We start from the raw sequence: 20,828 nt of genomic DNA, 5'->3' as shown, positions 1-20,828 counted from the left end.
AAGCCAAAAAAAAAAAAAAAGTGATTTTCAAGCTAAATCTCAGCAAGTTAATCAACTGGGCTTCCAACAACTTCTCTGGCAATCACACTCCTTTGTCTTTTTGTTTATTAGATGCGGTACATACAGGAGCCTGACATAATAGAAATTACTGCTTCAAGGAATTTGGATGAGAATCATGAGCTTTTGGTACGTAAGTAAGACAAGTGCTTTTTCAAGAGGCCCAAATGTTATGATTTGTGGTGTATTAGGAATAGGATTTATGATAATTTAATTTGAAGTTTAGAACATACAAAATCTGAGGGGGTGGGGGATTCTATTGATACAAAATCAACCTTCATTTGGAAAAAATTATTTGTTTGTTAACTATCTGATTGAAGAATTTTTATTTATGGGTATGATGCATGAGCCAGTAAGAACTCAGCTTGACTTTCAGATCCCAGATGAGCCTGTGATATTGTCAGTTAGAAAAAACACCTTTTGCCTGTAGTCTGAGGTGATTTGATATGCACATTAGAGCGAGCTAAACCCAGAACCCCAAGATGTCATTTTTCAGTCACTTTTTAGAGTAATACTGTATTAAAAGAACAAAAACAAAACAAATACAAAAAAACCTTCCCAGATTTAGAAACTTTATTCCATTCCCATACATAAAATACTTATTTAGAAGTCAAGTGATAGAAGTGACTAAGTCCACTTCATACTTTTTAAAATGTTATTGTGGCTCAGAGAGTGATGTTTAAAAATGGCCAACGAATAATCACTAACACAAACACATTTAACATCTGTACAATCATGCTAAGCTTTTGCTTTTATTAAGACACTAATATAATTTCCCCTCCAACTATTTTGCAGGTCTCAGGTGTGTTCATTTAGCCAACTCTTCTTTATTTTCTACATTCCTGTTTTTAGTAATTTGTTCTGTATGGATTTATTTCTGTTACTTAGTCATGAAATGTGCATGGTTTTTCCTTTGACCTTTTCACTTCCAAGTGTCAGTGGCTAACTTTAAACTGCACTGCCACTCCCCTCTTTTCATGCATCTGCCATCTGACTGCTGGGAGAGCAATACATTATGTTAGGGGTCTCAAATTCAATTTACCTTAGGGCCAGTGCCAGTCCTCACATCCTCCCAGCAGGCCAATGTCACTCGTGCTGCCCAGAACCCACCCCCAAAAAAATGCCACCCACAAAGAACTCCAGCCTCCACCTGCCTACGGCTCTGGGACGGAGTTTGGGTGGGAAAGGGGGTCTGGGGTGCAGGCTCTGGGAGGGAGTTTGGGGGTGGGAGGGAGTGTGAGGACCAGATGCAGGCTCTGGGAGGGAGTTTGGAGGCTGGGGGTGTGTGGGGATGGGGTGCAGGCTCTGAGAGGGCGTTTGGGGGTAGGAGGGGGTATGCAGGAAGGAGAAGAGAGTGCAGGCTCTGGGGGGGAGTTTGGGGGTCAGAGGGAGTATGTGGGGAGGGGGTGTAGGCTCTGGGAGGGAGTTTGGGGATGGGAGGAGGTTTGTTGGGAGGGGGTCAGAGGTGTGGCACTTACCTGGGGCTCCAAGGCAGGGTGGGGGCCAGGGGGCCTACGTGTGCTTCTGCCCCCAGGCACTGCCTCCACAGCATCCCATTGACTGCAGGGGTGCTTGGGGCGGGAGCAGCAGCGGAGGCACAGCCCCTGGACTGCGGGGCAGGGCCAGCAGCCACTGAAGTGAGCAGGTAGACGCCACTCAGCTCCACTGCGCTGCCAGGGCCCCTGAGGGGGGAGTGCCCAGGGGCAGCAGGTGGGGCGCCAAGGGAGAGACGCGGCCCCAAAACTGCTGGAGCCCCACAGGCCACATTGGGGAAGCTCATGGGCCGCAGATGGCCCGTAGGCCGGGAGTTTGAGACCCCTACATTATGTACTGCAGCTTCCAGTGAACTGCAGCACTTCAGTAGTTAGCAGTACCCTTGAGGGCCTGATCCTGCAATCTTTCTGCAGGCAAAACTCACATCAGTTTCAGTAAGTTCATTTGCCTCAAAGGGAATATTTTGCCATAACGACGACTGGATTGAACCTTAAGTCTTTAGGATAGGCATCTGAAAGGATGGGCCAGTGGTTTGAATGCAAGCCAGGGACTTGGGAGACTGGGATTCAATTCTGTGCTCTGTCATGGATTCATTGCGTGACCCAGAGCAAGTGTCTGTTCCTCATCTGGATGACAGTATTTCTAAACGTCACCAGCGGTCTGGTGAGGGTAAATACATTAAAGATTGTGAGGTGCTCAAGTACTACGGTAATGGGGGCCTTATAAGAATCTAGACAGATGTAGAAGCAGCATAGAATCCTGTGGCACCTTATAGACTAACAGATGTTTTGGAGCGTGAGCTTTCGTGGGTGAATACCCACTTTGTCAGATGCAAAGCTCATGCTCCAAAACGTCTGTTAGTCTATAAGGTGCCACAGGATTCTCTGTTGCTTTTGCAGATCCAGACTAACACGGCTACCCCTCTGATACTAGACAGATGTAATTTCACTCTCTTTACAGCAAATATAACAATCTCCACTGCAGCAGTGAAACAGCAGGAAATGACTGTGAGTAGATACCCCACTCACCTGATTCCTCTGTTGAGTGTGAGTTTGGTTTAACACTCATAGACTCATAGGTCAGAAGGGACCAATATGATCATCCAGTCTGACCTCCTGCACAAGGCAGGCCACAAAACCCTACCCATACACATTTATAACAACCCCTAACCCATGACTGAGTTATTGAAATCCTCAAAATTATAATCTGAAGACCTCAAGCTGCAGAGAATCCACCAGCAAGCGACCCATGCCCCACGCTTCAGAGGAAGGCGAAAAACCTCCAGGGCCTCTGCCAATCCGCCCTGGAGGAAAATTCCTTCCCGACCCCAAATATGGCGATCAGCTAAACCCTGAGCATGTGGGCAAGACTCACCAGCTAGCATCCAAGAAAGAATTCTCTGCAGTAACTCAGAGGAAAGGTTAATAAAAGTTGCTAAGGGCTCTGACAAATGTTTCATTGGCAAAGCTTGGGGAAAAGGCAGCACTTCAATCCGTCTGGCTTTCTTTAGTAATGTAAAAATCTCTGGAATTTTTTCAAACAATTATATGACCAATTGCATTGGTAAGTTATTATCAATTCCATGCTGTCCCCAGGATTTTCTTACAAAGCTTTATTTATTATTTTTAAATTTAACTTCTAAGGCATGTTGCTGTTCTTCACCATTACTTGTTATATTACTTCTTGCAGTCAGAAATAGGTGACTAAATGCTACAGAAATACAATATTTTAATTCTGAGTGGGAAATGTGCTTTGTAAATGTGCAGACTATAGCAAGGTCAGATTTATTTTCCAAACTATTCAGCACAATTCTTCACCTTGAAATACAAAGGCCATGTCCATACTTAGTTTTGTGTCAAAAAAAAAAAGTTTGCCTATTTTAACATCTTAATTTGTACATTTTTCAAGTGGTAACTGCTTGTTAAAATTTAATTTACAAGCAAATTATTTATAGATCCCTGCAGCTTGTTCATTCTCCAACAGAGGGCAGCTCAAGTAGTCAGCAGAAATTTAGGTATGAAGGCTAACACTGTCCTTTTTAAATGCTATGAATTTAATATACGAGGAGGGTGCCAGGACTTAGTTCTGGACAGTAAAGTCCTCTCTCCACAGAGCAGGAGGATGAAATTAGATTGTAAACTCTGAGAGGCAGCGACCATTTTTTTGTTTTAAGATTGTACACAATAGCTCTCTGGCCCCTATTAAGGCCCCAAGGCACTTCTGTGATACAAATAAATAATGAGTGCCTCAACTCTGACTGAAAGGGCTGGGGGGAAAGAACGGATCTTCCATTACCATGTTGGCTGTCAGATAATGGAATTGGTGGGGCAGGAGCCAAAATTTGATAAAATAAACTTAAATGGTAATACAAGCGGCATATTCTTGAGCCATTCTAGAGAGCTTGTAGTGAGGCTGATTGGCCCTTATTGTCCTATTGGGAACCTTAATAAAATCTTTAAAGTAAAGGAAGTGCTTATTATGAAATAGATTATTGGAGTGTCTTATGTCAGGAGGGACTTGGCCATAACAATTTACTCATTTATCAACACCTCATATTTCTCTAAGGGTTAAGTCCTGTGCCTACAGCATGGTGGTGGAAGGCCAAAAATTCAGCAGAAATGCTGTGCTGCCCCAGCACACCAGGATCTAAAGCAGAGAGGCCCTACAAAATGACTTCTAAGTACTGCAGTGACAAGCACTCTACAGAGGGATGGAGAGAGAGTGAGTTGTGAGACAGCTAAGTGACAGGAATGTGGTTTCTGAGTCTTTCAACTGTAACTCCACCTAGGGATACAAGGAAAAACTAGGGTCCCAGTGGGGTGTGGTAGTGGCAATGGCCAAATTGCCAAGGTTCTCTGTACCCTTCCTCCAGGTTAGGAGAGAGTTCCATCAACTCAGCAACCATGTAGTAGCTAAACACGAAGCTCTTTTACTTAAGATTTGTTCTGGCGACTAGCATTTCTCTCTTTGAGGGGTAGATTTTCATCTGGGCCTCTATCCAATATTCGCATGTGTGCACCCACCTTTAAAACAGTGCACAAATAAACTTGTTAACATTTGTGGGTGCAAACATCTACTGAAAATTCCAAAATTTGTGTCCGTCTGTAAGTCTTTTTAAAGAGCACAGTGGTTGAAGTTTTTCAGCTGAAAAAAATAAATAGATTTGCATAAAAATAAAATTGAGGGAGAAAGTATTTCAGTGACTTTGAATTTTCAACAGGAAACTTCAAAACAAACCAAAATTTTCATTTTCATTCTGCTTGTAAAAAGGACATTTGTTTTTGTTTTCTGAAATCTCCAAATTAAAGGGGGAGGGAGGTTGAAAATGCTTCCTTTTTCCACTCTAATTTTTTTCAAAATCTCCCCAACTTTCCAAACATTAAGAAGTGGCAAAAGGAAAAATGAAATGCTGTAAGTCTGCCAACTCTAACTTTTCTAAAGCTGAAGTAGTTTTGAAAATTTAGAGTAGGAAAAAATCAGGGGGAAAAATCCTGCCACTATTCAGTTTATTACAATCAGTGCGAGGGGGAGAAAAGGGACAACAAATTTTGAAAATTGGAATTTAAAAAAAAAAATCAAATTTTTGAAAAGAAATTATCCCATTCCAAACCCTATGAAACAAATGAATTTTGATTTATTTTTGTGAAATTGTTTTTCGATTTTTCAACCAGCTGTGCTTAAAGGTGTTTGTATCTGCAGTATTGATGTGCAGGTTCACGTGCACACGAGTGAAGGTCAAGGGTTAAAAAAAATCAAGCCCTAGTAGAGAGCCCTGGGTTAAACTGCAGCACAGACACTACCAAGAGCAAAGTATTGCCTAGAGAATGTTATAATATTAGAAGGTATAGGAAAGAAGTGATGGAATAACACTAAGCTACATAAAATGTATTGGCTTAGTATATTGTCTTATGCTGCTACAAGATTACCTCTGGTCATATGGGACCAAAAATTGGCGGTCACTTTTATTATTTTTAATAATGATCTTAATCAATCAAAGTCCTGTTTGTAAAGTAATTTTTACTTATGTAAAATTGCACACTTGATACAGGAAACTAGATTATCAAGTTCATTACAAAATTACTTGAAATAAAATGTATGTTTATGCCAAACATCTGAGAAACTAATGAGCTCCCAGGATAGCAGAAACTGTATGTAGTCTACATATTTTTGTTCCAGAATTTCTTTGAAACTCAGAATCAGATCATAAGCACTTTACGTCTCACTTTTAATAAAGGTCATTTAAAAAAGAACTATTCCATGGTCTGAAGGACACACAAGTCTGAAAACGTACTCCAAAATCCTCTACAATTTGAATCACACCAAAGTATGTTGAGTATATGCCAAAATCTACACATGAGATTATAATTTTTAGGGCTAATCACGCATCTTGACTGTCCTGCAGCACTTCCTGGTGGCCAAGTGTGCACTGCAGGTATTCCTGCCCCAGTTTCCTGTCTCTGGGGATGAGAGAGGGGAGAGGCACACATGTGGTTGAGCCTTCTGCTGGTTCACTGTATTCAATCCCCTTCTAGGGAAACAAGTGTCCAGACAAAAAGTCTCAAAAACAGAAAAGGTTCTTTTCTGCTTGCTTGGGCTCCCCTCCTTCTGGCTCTAAGTCTCTCCATTCCAAGATAGGAAGCGGCTTGGAATTCATCGCTCTAAGTCCCTCTCACACAGTCAGCCCCTCTGGGCTATTCTTTCGTTTCTCTGGGCATGTCTACACAGCAATAGACACAAGCAGCTGGCTCCTGCCAGTTGACTCAGGGCTGGTCTACGTTGGTGGGGGGTGGTATCAATCTAAGATACACAACTTCAGCTACGTGAATAGCATAGCTGAAGTCAAAGTATCTTAGATCGATTTACCTCAGGTCCTTATGGCGCGGGATCGACGTCTGCGGCTCCCCGTGTCAACTCCGCTACCGCCGCTCGCTCCAGTGGAGTTCCAGAGTCAACGGGAGTGCATTCAGGGATCGATATATTGCATCTAGATGAGACGCGATACATAGATCCCTGAAAAATCAATCGCTACCCACGGATACGGTGGGTAGTCTGGACGTACCCTCAGGCTCCAGCTGCAGCTAAAGCTCTGGGACCCTCCCACCTTGCAACAACCAAAGCCTGAATGTTTACATCACAATTAAACAGTTCATTAGCCCAAGCCACCTACTAGGGTCTAATATTGCTGTGTAGACATACTCTCAGTGACTCTGGGACAGAGCCTGGGAGTCAGGGCTGTTTCCTTGGAGTCCCCTTAAAGTCATCTGCAGACCTTTACTCAAGGCCTTCCATAGAAGCCTGCCCACTTTCTGTGGTTCTTCCCCTTCAAACTGAGTTCTCAGCCCTTTAAAATAAATCATCCAGCTGATCTACAAGTTATTTGTAATAGCAATCTAAAGTGTTTCAGTTATTTCTTGAATTTGAATTACATTTGCTCCCTGTCTTGTAGGCAGGATGAGCCAGGCAATATTGTAGGACTGTAGCCAATGCTAGATTCCATACTGTGAACAGCACATACAGCTTTGCCTGTTAGCAGAGTTTTCCGATAGTAGTAGTGTTTGGATTTGTATGCTATTTTAAGGGTTTGGCTGAATTTCCATTACAATCCCTTATTTTCAGATGTTTATAAATTCAGGAGTAAAAATTCTTTGCAGCTAAAAAACTTGGCACATAGCATTTATTTTGAGAGCAATTTATGTTTTCTTTACGAAATGTTAACCCTCATGGAGCTGAGGATAGAATATATTTGTCCTCAGTGAATTATGTTGCAGAGAGTCCCAGTTCAGTTTCCCCTGCTGTAAACCCTGGCTGACCTCCCACAAAATCCCTTAGAAATACCCAGCATGCCCATATGGAATCAATTTTCTAAAGATCATAAAGAACATATTTTTCAGTTCTTAATGAATGCAAAACAATCACAATCTTAGAAAGCATAAATCCAGTCAATTTCAATTCAATTTTGAAATATTAGTATAAATATTTACTTCCTTTCACAGTTTGCATTCAATACAAAGAAATGGCCTCTACTCTGGTCTCCAGCTCCTCTGAACTGCAGACCATTAGCCTCCATCCATCCATCCAGGATGAAATACAAAAGCTGTCTAAAGCTGGGACTACATCTTTAAAAAACAATGAAGCAGCCCAGGCTCTGAGCATGTTCAAGAAAGCATACATTCTGCCTGATGGGGTTCCTGAAACGCAAAGTCAGAAGATGTGTCTCTTCAATCTAGGGGCTGCCTATATTGCTATGGGCAAACCAAAGAAAGGACAGAAGTGCCTGCTGAAGTGTAAATCAAAGGGATCTGTGGAGAAAGATGGTGATTTCTACTTTAACATTGCAGCTGCTTATGATGAAATGAAGGAGTACTCTAAAGCGGTGAAGTTTTACCAGAGAGCTATTAGTGAATACATACCTAGTGAAACACAAAGCATCTCAGATGCTCTGATCAAACTTGGCTATTGTTCAGTGAATGTGGGAGCCCTTCCCTCGGCTGCATGTTCTTTTAGGCTTGCCAGCCTCTCCTACCAAAAGGCAGAGAAAACTGAAGATGCTGCCATGGCCATGAGGGAGGCAGCCAGCTATATGATGCGGAGTCAAAAGTTCTCAAAGGCAGAAGTGCTTGAGACTTTAGCTGAATGTGCACAGCTGTGTTCTGGAATCACTAACCAGGATTTGTTAGGTAAGTCAGTAACTTTAGCTGCCAATTTTGTTTCAATAAAGATAAAGAGAACTGTGTAAGTCGTTTTCTTACAGAATTTAAATAGACAAAAATGTGCATCAAGCCAAGTACTATATATAAAGCATCGGAACCTTCAGAGGTGTCTAAATACCAGACAGAAATCTCTCTGCTTTCTTTTCTCAAAGATGTTTGCATGTAGTGAACAGTGTCACAAAGCCTTTATCTGGCATGCAAGCAAGTTTTAGCCTGTTGCTGCTGCTTCCAGTTCCTGATTCGTGCATCTAAACTGAGGCCAAATTTTAATCATTTTATTTAGTCTTGTACCTTAGCTAATAGATAGCAAGTATCATAGTCCATAGAGAGCGAGAGGATTTCAGTTGCACATCTATTTCAAAACCCATATCGCAAAATTACAATCCCTCTCTCCAAGTGTGGTACAGGTATCTCCATCAGTGAAAACCAACAGCAGCAAAGTATCACTGTAATTCCTACAAATGGCTAATTTATAACTTGCTCTTTTTACTTGCCACCATTATTTAAAAAGAGCCCCTTGTACATAAGCATTGACTTTGGGTCACAGTTGCGATAGTTTCACATTCACACTTCCAGATGCAACAGGAAGGAGTCAGCCAATTGTACAACATATTACACATTATGTGAGCAGGCTGAGCCTGTGCTACAGCATCTTGTACATTGATCTGGAGATCATTTACCTAAAATAGTCTTGTAAACATCACCATCTGAAAGCAGCTAATCATATATTCAGCCAATTAGAAATATTATGGTTGGAAAAGTATAGCTAAGTTATTAGTCCTAAATTGTACTAAACCCTCTCTTTTTGCCTAACCCCAGATATCTAATGTTAATGTTGCTGTGCAAACTCTACAACCACATTGGATTGCACTATGCTGAAATGATGTGCTTCCACTAAGCTGGGAAATACTTTATGAAAGCCATGCAAATCTGCAGTCGGGCAAACTTTTCTATACGGAAGAAAGCTGTATTACTACAAAACCTGGGCGCGATCTACAATGCTTATGCCAATATGAAAATTCATTGAGGTATCACAGCGAGGCAGCACATCTGTATGATGAGGTGTCAAACCTGTGATTCATTCAGCAGGGCGGAGAGGTTCACCTCTCCCCCAAGCCTGAAGGATCAGATGGTCATCTTGACTTTACAAACCTGTCAAAAAATCCAGCAAGGCCCTGGCACCAGCTCCTGGTGTGGTCTTCTGAGCAAGTCCCTGCCACTCCTGACTAGACCTTCTTAGTTTGGCCCTGGTCAAGGCAGTTCTTGGACCCTCCTCTCTAACTGAATTGAGCAGTCTGCTTCAGTCTCTTGACTGTGTTTGTGGACTACTTTCTACCTCCCCTTCCTTCTCTGTATTCTCTCTTTTATAGCTGGCCTTGTTGCCTCCATTGGCTGCAGCTGTGGGTGCCTGCCTCCTTGACCGGCCGCTGTGGCAGTGCATGGGGGTGTGGTCAAGCTGCTTGCCTGTAGACAAGAGAGGTTCTCCTCCCACTTCTGTCTCTGACAATTAGGGGGTTTGTAGACCTCATTGCAGGCCCCCGTTCAACAAAGCATTCAAGCACATATCGTACTTAACTTTATCTCAATGGGACTTAAACACATGCTTAAGTATTTTGCTGAAATTGGCTACAGAATTTGGGACAGAATCGGCAAAACTATTTTGTGCCATCTTCTAGCCTATGTTCTGCAAACATCCCAGGAATAATTAAAAAAACCTTACAGGGTAAAAAAATACATTACATAGTACTTAGGCAAGGCTTGTTTCTAGACACACTGTTTATTAAAGTATCAGTAACTAAGGTAGCTGCAGCCTTACATCAGTGATTCTTAAAACAATACAGCTTCTAAAATTTAAAAATTAATAAAATCTTCTTTGTCTCCCCTGCACCAACACAACACACTGGTCTTTTGTTACATTTTCTATGCATCCAGGTCACGTATCTGCCACAAAAGACACACTGCATTACCTAACTCTTACAATGTGGTGAGGTAATATCTTTTATTGGACTAGGGTGACCAGATGGGATGAAGAAAATATCAGGGCACATTGGGGTGGGGGGTAGAGTCCTGCCAGCGGAGCAAAAAAATAAGCGCGGAGTCCCGGAGTCCCGCCGGCAGAGAAGTAAAAAAAACAAATAATGGAGTCCTGGAATCCCGCAGGAAGAGGGAAAAAAAAAATTAGAGTCCTGCCGAAGGAACAAAAACAAAACAAAACAAAACAAAAAACAAGAGTGCGAAATATTGGGACAAATTGCGTCCCGGCCAAACATTGATCGGGATGTGAGACAAACACCTAAAAATCGGGACAGTCCCGATTTTATCGGGACGTCTAGTTACCCTGTATTGGACCAACTTCTGTTGGCAAAAGAGACAAGCTCTCCTTTTAAAGAAGAGCTCTGTGTAGCTCAAAAGATTGTCCCTTTCGCCAAGAGAAGTTGGTCCAATAAAAGATGTCACCTCACCCACTTGGTGTCTCTAATACCCTGGGACCAATATTGCTACAGCTAATACTGCAAACAGATACAGAAGTTTTCAGAGCCTACACACTAAGGTAAATGACATTTTTAGGCAGGGATGGAAATGAGCAAAACCTCTCTCACTAGTACCATCTGAAGAAGTGGTGGAAGGAGGAGTGTGGGTAGCACATATACTATGCACCCAGTTCAAGCACATTTTTAGTACTGTTTGCTCTCTTTGTACTTTATTCCACTTTGATATTTTCTCTGCTCTTCTTTCAGGCTGTGCAGACATAAGCCCACACTACAATTCTTTTCATTGTTCCAGTTTTTACAGTAAAAATAATAATTGCTCAGAAATCCTTCTATGTGATCCTTACAATTTCTGTCCTGTTGCAGCAGTGTTGGTCAAGCATATGAGACACATAAACTAGATGAGGTAATATGCAAAGAGGAGGTCTGTGTAGCTTGAAAGATTGTACCTTCCACACAAAACAGATGTTGGTCCAATGAAAGATATTATCTCACCTACCTTGTCTCTATCAACTTCTGTCCTTGACTTGTTCTGTTTTAAATGTGGTTTGCACCAGGCTTTGGTAAGCTTTCTCCTACCATTGATGCACTGTTTCATTCCCTGGCTAATTAAATACATTTGGCTAATCAGTGTCTTTCAAAGTCTTGTCCCTCTCAGCTAGCTGGCTGAAAGATATTGCTTATACCAAACCTGGTTTAAAGGGTCACATGTTTAGGCCTCGAATTCAAACTAACTACTTAGCCTATGTCTAGAGCAGAGGTGGGCAAACTACAGCCCGTGGGACCCTCCTGCCCTGCCCCTGAGCTCCTGCCCTGGGAGGCTCGCCCCCTCCCAGACAGCCTCAGCTCATCCCGCAATGCTCTGGGCGGTGGGGCTGCGAGCTCCTGGGGCAGCACAGCTGCAGAGTCACAGCCTAAGTGCTCTGTGCTGTGTGGCGGTGTGGCTGGCTCCAGCTGGGTGGTGCAGCTGTCTGTCCTGCTGCTCTGGGCGACGCGGCTGTAGTGCCACCAGCCGCCACCAGTGGTCCAGGCAGTGCGGTAAGGGGGCAGGGAGCGGGGTGAGGGGAGGTTGGATAGAGCGCAGGGGAGTTCGGGGTGGTGGTCAGGGGGCGGGGTGTGGATAGGGGTTGGGGTGGTCAAAGAGTGGGGAACAAGGGGGTTGAATGGGGGCAGGGATCTTGGGGGGGCAGTCAGGAAGGAGAGAGCGGGTTGGATGGGGCAGTAGGGAGCAGTCAGGGGCAGGGGTTCCGGGGGCGGCCAGGGGACAGGGAAAAGGGGTGGTTGGAAGGGGTGACGGAGGGTCCAGGGGCTGTCAGGGGACAGTGAACGGGGGGGTTGGATGGGGCAGGAGTCCCGGGGGGGCGTCAGGGGGCAAGAAGCAGGGGCGGGTCGGATGGGGTTGGGGGGACGGGCCACGGCTGACCGTTTGAGGAGGCACAGCCTCCTCTAACCGGCCCTCCATATAATTTTGGAAACTGGATGTGGCCCTCAGACCAAAGAGTTTGCCTGCCCCGGTCTAGAGCCATCCCTGAACAAATTTGTATTAAAATAGACACCAAGACAAGTTATAACAAAGGAATTTTCCCCAGATACTTGCAATGATTCTATAGCAACTGCAAACAAATTATTTCTTTCAATCTCCACCATAATGATATAGGTTTATTGCTTTGCTTCAGGGCACATCATGTCTTATAGGTGTGTAAGTTAAAATGTAATACAAGTAAAATAGTGATACTTAAACAATTAATTGCATAGATAATTTTAAACACTACATTCATGGACCCAATTGTTCATGCAGAATATGGGAGGATGTAAAAATCTGTTTATGTAACTATAACTCATGAATCACTTACATTAATCTTTGCTTTAGGTGCACTGAGAGAGAGAAACGCCCAAGGACAAAGTCTCTGCAATTTAGCATATGCTTACAGCCAGCTGAAAAACTATGACATGGCAGAGTATTACTATCAAGAGGCACTTAATGCATTTGTGGATGTGGGTGAGAGAGCTGCCTCCAGCCACTATAATTTCAGATTTGTAATAAACCCCTATTTTCTGCTCTTAATAAATCAGTAGTATTAATTTGCAGCAGGCTGAATCCACTTCATATCATGCCTGGAGAACCCACAATTAACCAGCTCTCAGTACAGAGGAAGTGTCCCATACCTTTGTATTGATATTGTTTGGTATCCAAAAAGTCTATACAACATCAAAGTGTCTGACACAAATGTCTAAACTAGAAGAAGTCCATTGACATTGTACTTCATTGAAAGGAACCAATAATTGTTTCACTGGCATAAAAGATCAGGTCTGGAACAGAGCTTTTAAAGTTACCAATATCAATGGAAGATTTCTCTACTTAGATGGAAGTGCTTCATGAGTTTCTTGCTTATCAAGGTTGGCACAATTGTTTACAATATCAATAGAAGATTTTCTTAATTTGTGCTCTCCCCCCGCTGCCCCTCGCCAAGTGAGCCATTACAATGGGAAAAGAATGTTCTTCTTTTTGGTATTAAATGAGCACCAGAGAGAAATAATCTCTTCCAACATCAATACACTTGAACTAAAATAATTTCTGTTAAATTACAATTAACAGGTAAAATAATTTAACATTAAGTCTCTCATTCTGTTCCAATCACCATGACGTGTGTACTTAAACTAGCTGTGGCACAGTAAATAATATCTCCCACTGTACTGAGACCAATTTGAGATCCCTGCATTACCTTGGCACCTAATTTAATGATGAGTAGATAAAGGCAAGGAAATTTCAGATACAGGTTTATCAGTTAACCCAAACTTTGGGAGCAATGTAATACTATCAGGTCTGCAGTGTTGACTTCCAACATGTGGCTTTCAGAATTTAAGAGGTCATCAGTGTCCTCCACTTAATTTAGCACCTGCTGCTGGGCCCCTCCCTTCCTCAAGTCTTTCACATTTTGGTAAGATGAACACTCAAAGGGAATATGGTGTGAATAGTGGGTGTAATTCAATACAAACCACCACACAGCCATACTGCATCTTCAGAAATCCTGAAAAGGGACAAGCTAGTGCCCATTTCCTCTGGAATAACCTGTTTTCTAACATTTAGTGCTGTGTAGTCATTATGGAGTTGTCTGGTCATTTGCACATCTACCTACTATACTATATATCCAAATGGTGGCGTATGAACCTAATAGGGACCTGATCTGAAGCTCACTGAAGCCAATGAGTCTTTCTTCTTGTCTTCATTGAAGACTGTTCTAGGCCCTGATTAAGCAAAATACTTAAGCACATTATATTTAAACTCATGCTTAAGTGCTTTGGATGGACTTAAGTATATGTCTTCACTTTTTTGCCTACATGGAGCCATAATTTCTTGCTGAATTCGTTTTTTAATAGTTATTTTGTAGCTGAGATCGACTAAGCATTTGAGTTATGAATGTAAAAACAAAAAATATTTAAAATCAACAAACTATATTTTAATGTGAATAAGCCTGCCATGTTTCAGCAAGAAATGTTTTCCCTCAAGTTAGAAACACAGAATGCAATTGTATATTGGAACTGCCATCCAAATTTTAATTTCTTCATTAAACTCAGACTTCTCATTACATCTGAAAACACAGAATTTATCATGTATGCAGTTATTCATTTAATGTCTGGCAACATATGTCTGGCAATGTGCATTGGATTAGGCCCTAAATTAGCAGTAGTTTAGCTACTGCTAAAATTATTAGAGGGAGAAAAAATATTCTAGTTAAGATAGGTGAGCCTGAAATCATTGCATTCCATGTCGCTTCAAATCAATAGCAATTGTTCCTGAAATATCTTATCTTTCCTGAAATAGAAGTTCCAATGTCCTGATTGTCAAAGCAAAATAAAGCAACCAAACAATAACCCTACCCCACCTCCACACTATTTATTGGAAGTTATAGGATCAAACCATCATCCATTTAGCTCAGGAATACCGTGCATACAACAAATTTCAACCCTTTACACGCTGACTTGTCCATTCTGTCTTTTAAAGTTGAATTTATATAGACAGAATAAAAAAAACTTTGAATAGCAATGATATGATCTCTTACAGGTTATTTATATGGCCAGCAACAAGTCTGTGAAGGATTGGGTGCTACTAGTTTCTGCCTAGGTGACTCAGATCAGGCCATCTCTTATTACAAACAAGCTCTGACTCTGTTTGGAAAGTCAAAGGTACTTTTTGTTTGCACTGTTTGCTTAGTAATGCACACAGAAGATAGAGACTTTTTTGTCAGCATTAGGAAATCATGTAAGCTGTTTTCTCAGAGCCTGCACTTTATGACAAGTTCCCATTCACTCCAGTAGGAGTTCCACACACCTAGCAGCTAGAGAATTGAGTCTTCAGCTGACCCTTCCTAAATGCAATCCTTCCTCCGACAAAGTATCCGTCAGTTGAGTGGGTGATGAACAGGAGTGGTGGGCTTAGGAGTGGTTTACAGGAGTGGTGGCTTAGAGGCATTATTAAAAAAAAAAAAAGGCAGAAGGTTTAAATCAACTATTCAGAATTCTACTCACTGAAGTGCATTCTGCTATTCTTAAAATGTAATCTATTATGTAACAAATGCATTTCTTAACAGCTAGTCAGGGAATCTCACAGACTGTGAGTTAATTAGCAAAGGTAGTTTCTGATGTAGAACATTGATCATCTCAACCAGCAGGTTGGCCTCTCTTTTTTTTTTTTTTTTTAAACTGGCAATGATTTTCTCAAATTCTGTAGGTCAGAGTAATAGCCGCAAAGATCACAGAGCCTCTCCTGAGGGAGGCATTGCTGTTGATTTGAGTGGCCAGTGCATGCCCTGTATTTCAGGGAAAGTGTGTAACTGTGCTTGTTGCAAAGATGAGATAAAGAGTTCAAAGAGCAGTTAAAAGAGGGGGGAGGGGTACTCATGGTGGGTGTGTTTTTGTTTGAAACATCTCATTCTACAGCACAGGGTCTGATCAGTGGTTCAGAGCATAAAGGAACAGGCAAGAAAGGACCTTGATTGAAAGCATGTTTGCAAATATACATCTGAGCCTCCATTGGCTATAGGTTTCAGAGGGGTAGCCGTGTTATTCTGGATCAGCAAAAAGAACGAAGAGTCCTTGTGGCACCTTAGAGACTAACAAATTTATTTGAGTTTTAGCTCACGAAAGCTTATGCTCAAATAAACTGTTAGTCTCTAAGGTGCCACAAGTACTCCTGTTCTTTTTACCATTGGCTATAGTGTCCTGCAACCTCAAGCAACCCAGCCTTATTTTAAAATAAAAAGTTTTCAATATAGACATCTAGTTGTTGCCGCTATGGTATTTATCAAAGATTATGCCTCCTGTTTGGATTTGCCTCCAAATGAAACTTAAATTGTTTAGATTTTTCCCTTTTCCCTCTATATGACGGAACCCAGTATAATGAAAGCAAATTATTTTCAAGCTTTCTGCACAAGCAAGAGGCATGTCACTGTTTAGCTGACATTCTGCCACTGGAATGAAGCATTTGCAAGTTATTTTTAAGGGAAATATTAGCTTTGGTAAATTACCCACAAAAAAAGCAACAATGAAAAGTTGTTTTAGGTGAAAAAATTTTGTTGAAATATTTGATGAGACAAAACAAAAAAAAATGACAGCTGACAGAGGAGCGGGAAGGGCTGAATTATATACAAGTAGATATAATGCTTTAAATACCCCAGAGAACGTACATTACAGTGATGTAGGAAACATTAAAATGAACAAAGAAAAGATAGTGTAATAGCAGGGCAAAGGACAGCATACACTCCTGGGGTATTTATCAAGGAAGATTACAGCTCACGTTTGAATTTTCCTCACAATGAAATATCTAATTGTTTTGACTTTTCCCTTTCTTTTTTTTCTGAAACAGGAAACATCTGATCTCTCCAGAGAAAGGGTTTTAGGGAAACTGAGGGACACTGTTAAGTATCAAACCAGTCATCAGTGTCCTGTTTCATGCAGAGACAGCTTTTCAAACACAACAGCAGCTGCAAGTTTAGGGCAGGGAGAATCATGATAAAACATGAAAACAAAAGCTAACTTTAAAAATCATTGCTGATTTGCTGGACTCCCTTTCTCCTTCCTGCTAGTTGCTAACAAGCACAGTGTGTGCTGTAGCACTTGGCATTCAGCTAGAAAGAGAAGGTGAGCAGCAGCTGTCCCATCTGTGTTGCGATAGAGGTAGCACTGGTGGAAAACAGAATGAGCACTCTGGAACACATGCAATTCTCAGCTTTGTCCAGAGCCCTGAGTCAGAGGGGAAAAGATCCCTGGTGATCTCCGAAACTTATCTCTTTCTGATCTCACATCCATGTGCCAGAGGATCCCCTCAACAGTTCTCGTCTAGTCAAAAGTTGGTCCAATAAGAGATATTATCTCACCCACCTTCTCCCTGTGTTTAGTGATAACCAGAGCAATAGGAAACATTCAGCTGGGGACTGACTATTCAAAGACTAGATTAGACTAGACTGAATGCAAATACAAGGGCTGAGGATTAATTACGTGGAACTGTGTGCACATCAGAAGCAGACAGAAAGTAGGCAGAAGGGACCAGAAAAGGGAGAAGACAGCCAGTTAAGCTTTTCTATGATGGACTTGAGAGGAAGCCAAGACATTTTTTAGGCAAAGTTCTGGCTGGAAAGTAAGACTTGGAATGATGGAGAGTGGGTAGTGGGAGGTTGTGTCTCCCCAAACACCCTTGCATGGTCCCACTCACACTCTGCCTCCAGCCCCCTTCCTGCTTTCTGGCTGTGCTGCAAGGGGCTCTTCCCCCCCGTGGCTGGGGCCCCAGGCTGGGATGAGGGCATATGGGGTCCGGCCTTGTGCTCTAGGGCTAGCCCATCCAGCACGCTGCCTAGGGTTGCCAGGTGTCCGTTTTTCAACTAGAACATGTGGTCAAAAAGGAACCCTCCCCAGCCCGGTGAAAATGAGCAAGTAAGTGTGAGTGGGGAACAGCAAGCGATGGGGCGGGGAGAGGAGGGATGGAGTCAGTGGGGCGGGGTCTCGGAGAAGGCGTGGGACAAGAGTGTTTGCTTTTGTGCGATTAGAAAGTTGGCCGCTGCCTGCCCTTCCGGTGCTCACCCGCCCCACGTTCTGTGAAGTGTGGGCTTCCTGTTATTTTTCTAAGTTTCCTGACTCCCAGGGTTGTCTCTCTAAAACCCTATTGATTCACAACTGAACAAGCTGCTTCAGATTTAACACAAACAACTTCATCTTCAGAATAAAGTTTGAATTCAACTATTCAGAACAGATTGATTTTTTTTAATCACTCATGTATTCTTTATAATCAGAACTTCTTCATTCAATTCTGAAATTCTTGTAATATGCTTCCACCTATTAGGGTTGAAAACCAGCAGCTCTATTCCATTTATCTTCCACAACCTAATTCTATTTTATATAATTAGAATAAAAAACCTACTAATAAATCCAGAAGCTTGGGAGTTGATTCTCTCCTCACTTACAAATGGTGTAAATTTAGAGTCTCAATTGAGGAGCCAAACGAATTTAGAATCTGTTCTGGATCATGTCAGTTTTGCTAGAAATACTGTGCTTATTATAATTTAAAAAGAAATCTTTTGCTCTTTCATAGCAATCTTCTCCCAAAGTTGCCAGATATGGTTCTATGACATCTGAACAAGAAACATAGTAAGTTACGGCAGTGCTTTTGTTGGTCAGATTTAAGAGACCTAAAATACCAAACTTCTCTCTAAAGTCCATGTTCTATTTTAAACACACAACACTCTGATACACTTGGCAAATTTGTCCTTGTTAATATTAAGCAACTGTTATTTAAGAAACCCAAGGCAAATGGATATGCATGTGATGAAATAAAATACTGCAAAGAAGCTATAAACTCAGCATAAACATTACAAATATTTTTGAAACCTGGGTCATTCTCAGTACTTCTGAGCAACGAGACTATGCCCTCACTTCTATCCCTGGCAGTCAGTGAGGTGTAAAGGTTGCACATGAGAGCAGAATTTGGCACAAGTTGTATAGGTCATTGACAACATCAGTGGCATGTGTATTTAATGAAAGAATCCTGAGACTCAAGATGCATAAGGAGAAGAGATATCTCTTTGGTTTGTTGTTTTAGACACAAGTATGAGGCAGTCACTCACCTTTTAAGCAGTAAAACACGCATGTTATTAATGTTATGTAGAAAGGACGATGGTGAGATTATAATGCTGCTCTCCAATTCCCTGTCAAATGCTCCACTTCTGAGAGAAAGGTGACATTAAACTCTGCTTTTATCATCCCCCCCTTTAAAAACAAAAACAAAATTCTAGTTTCAGTAACACACAAGTTTTTAAAATTCAAAGAGCGGATGGGTCATGCATCAGTTACTGAATGACCCTACTACTTTAGCCCTTCTCTAGCACCTTACATCTGAGAATGGCAAAGCATTTTGTAAACACTACATTTAAGTAGTGTTTACAAAACCTTGCAGCACTCCTGGAAAGTTATACTGAGAATTAAAAGCATTATTATATTATCCCTATTTTACAGATGGAGAAACAGAGGTTAGTTGATTTATATAAAATCACAGAGTTAAGTCAGTGTCAAAGCTGGAATTAAAATGTAGAGATGAAATCCTGAGTCAGTTGACTTTGACAGGGCTAGGATTTCACGCCAGATCTGGACTCCCAGGTCTTGAGTTCTAATCTCAAGGATACACTGCTTCCCATGAGATGGGCTCAGAATCACCAGGTAACAGGTGGTGGTGAAAAAGTTAGAGATTTTTTTTCTTAAAAAAAAAAAGGGGGGGGAGTGATTTCATTGCTGCACTTTTACTGACCCAAACTAACAACTTTGACATCAAACTCTGCAATAGCCAGCCAGAGTCCTTTCTTCAAAACATTAGTAGATTTTAGTACCAACAATTTGGAGTCAAAGTAGCTGATCATTCCACCACTGCATCCAAACCTGAATCAGATTTTTAAAAAAAAGTATGTAATAAGTTTTATTGCCAGAAGCTTGTTTCCAGTGATTGCATGCACAAATACTAGACACTGAAAAGTTACAACTGGCTACCTGCACGCTCAGATACCAAACCTGGGAAAGCAGTTATTGATATCATGGTTTATGTGACTTTTGAAAATCAAATGGGAACAACTGAAGAAGCAGTAGTTTTGTTGCAGCAACAATGTTGTCCATGCTGTTAAGTATTTTGGAGGAGAGTTTATTGTAGAAGATTTATCAGTCGTGTATTGAAAACCTGAGTCAGAAACAGTCAGTCTGTGAGGAACAGCAATTCCCTTGTTATGTCCTGTTATGATTATTCCCCTGAATATCTAGGGTCATGTCACAAACTGCACTAACATCAGTTGTATGGATTCTCTTCCTCCCAGACAACTTTGTCTTATAGTTTCAATGATAAGTTTCCACATAGCCACTAGATGTCACTTTATTAAGGTTATTTTAGTAATCCCATGCTGTTTTATTGAAATGAGCCCTTCAGAGGTAGTGTGGTTTCATTTTGATTTTAAAACATGAACATTTTAAGACTAGCTAGGAGTTGATGAATCACTTGTCTAATTTGAAAACAACAGTATTTCCCATATTTCAAAAACGGAAATCTCAGAACATACAGACAATGGAATTAAAAAACAGGGATGAATTTGGCCCTCGATGTACACTAGAAATATGCATTATGTATGCTTATGTATGTGGTCACAATGAAAGGATAAAAAGACGACTCAGGCACCAATTTGTATTCATTTTTTTTCCCAGTCTATATGATGAGCCAGAGAACGAGTATTCTGGTAATGAAAAGAAACAGAGAGATGGATATACTGAAAGGAATGTCACTTTCAGAACAGATTCAATGTAATCTCACCTTATTCCACAGTAACAAAGGTGGTGGCAGGTACTGCAGATATAGTTTTAAAATGTTCCATTTATTTTATATTTAGGGTACAAACCCTTGGCTTTCTGATGCCTCACGTCTGAGCCTCTGATAGGTCAGTTTTACAGAGTAGGACACGGTTTGAAATATACAGACCTTGCATTCATGCAATTTTCCTTTATAGAAAAACTGACCCTGGAGGAGAGAGGGAAACAGAACAGGAGGATGACTCCATTT

At 41.5% G+C, this 20,828-nt stretch overlaps 1 pseudogene; it reads left to right on the top strand.

Moving 5' to 3' along the window:
- The first annotated feature begins 166 nt into the window (after positions 1-166).
- On the top strand, positions 167-20,597 carry LOC116821170 (tetratricopeptide repeat protein 24-like; annotated as a pseudogene).
- The last annotated feature ends 231 nt before the right edge of the window (positions 20,598-20,828 follow it).

The sequence above is a fragment of the Chelonoidis abingdonii genome, chromosome 9 (assembly GCF_003597395.2).
Source record: "Chelonoidis abingdonii isolate Lonesome George chromosome 9, CheloAbing_2.0, whole genome shotgun sequence".
In the NCBI taxonomy this organism is placed as follows: domain Eukaryota; kingdom Metazoa; phylum Chordata; order Testudines; family Testudinidae; genus Chelonoidis; species Chelonoidis abingdonii.
Note: the sequence above shows the minus strand (reverse complement) of the source record. Positions and strands in the feature narration are given on the sequence as shown.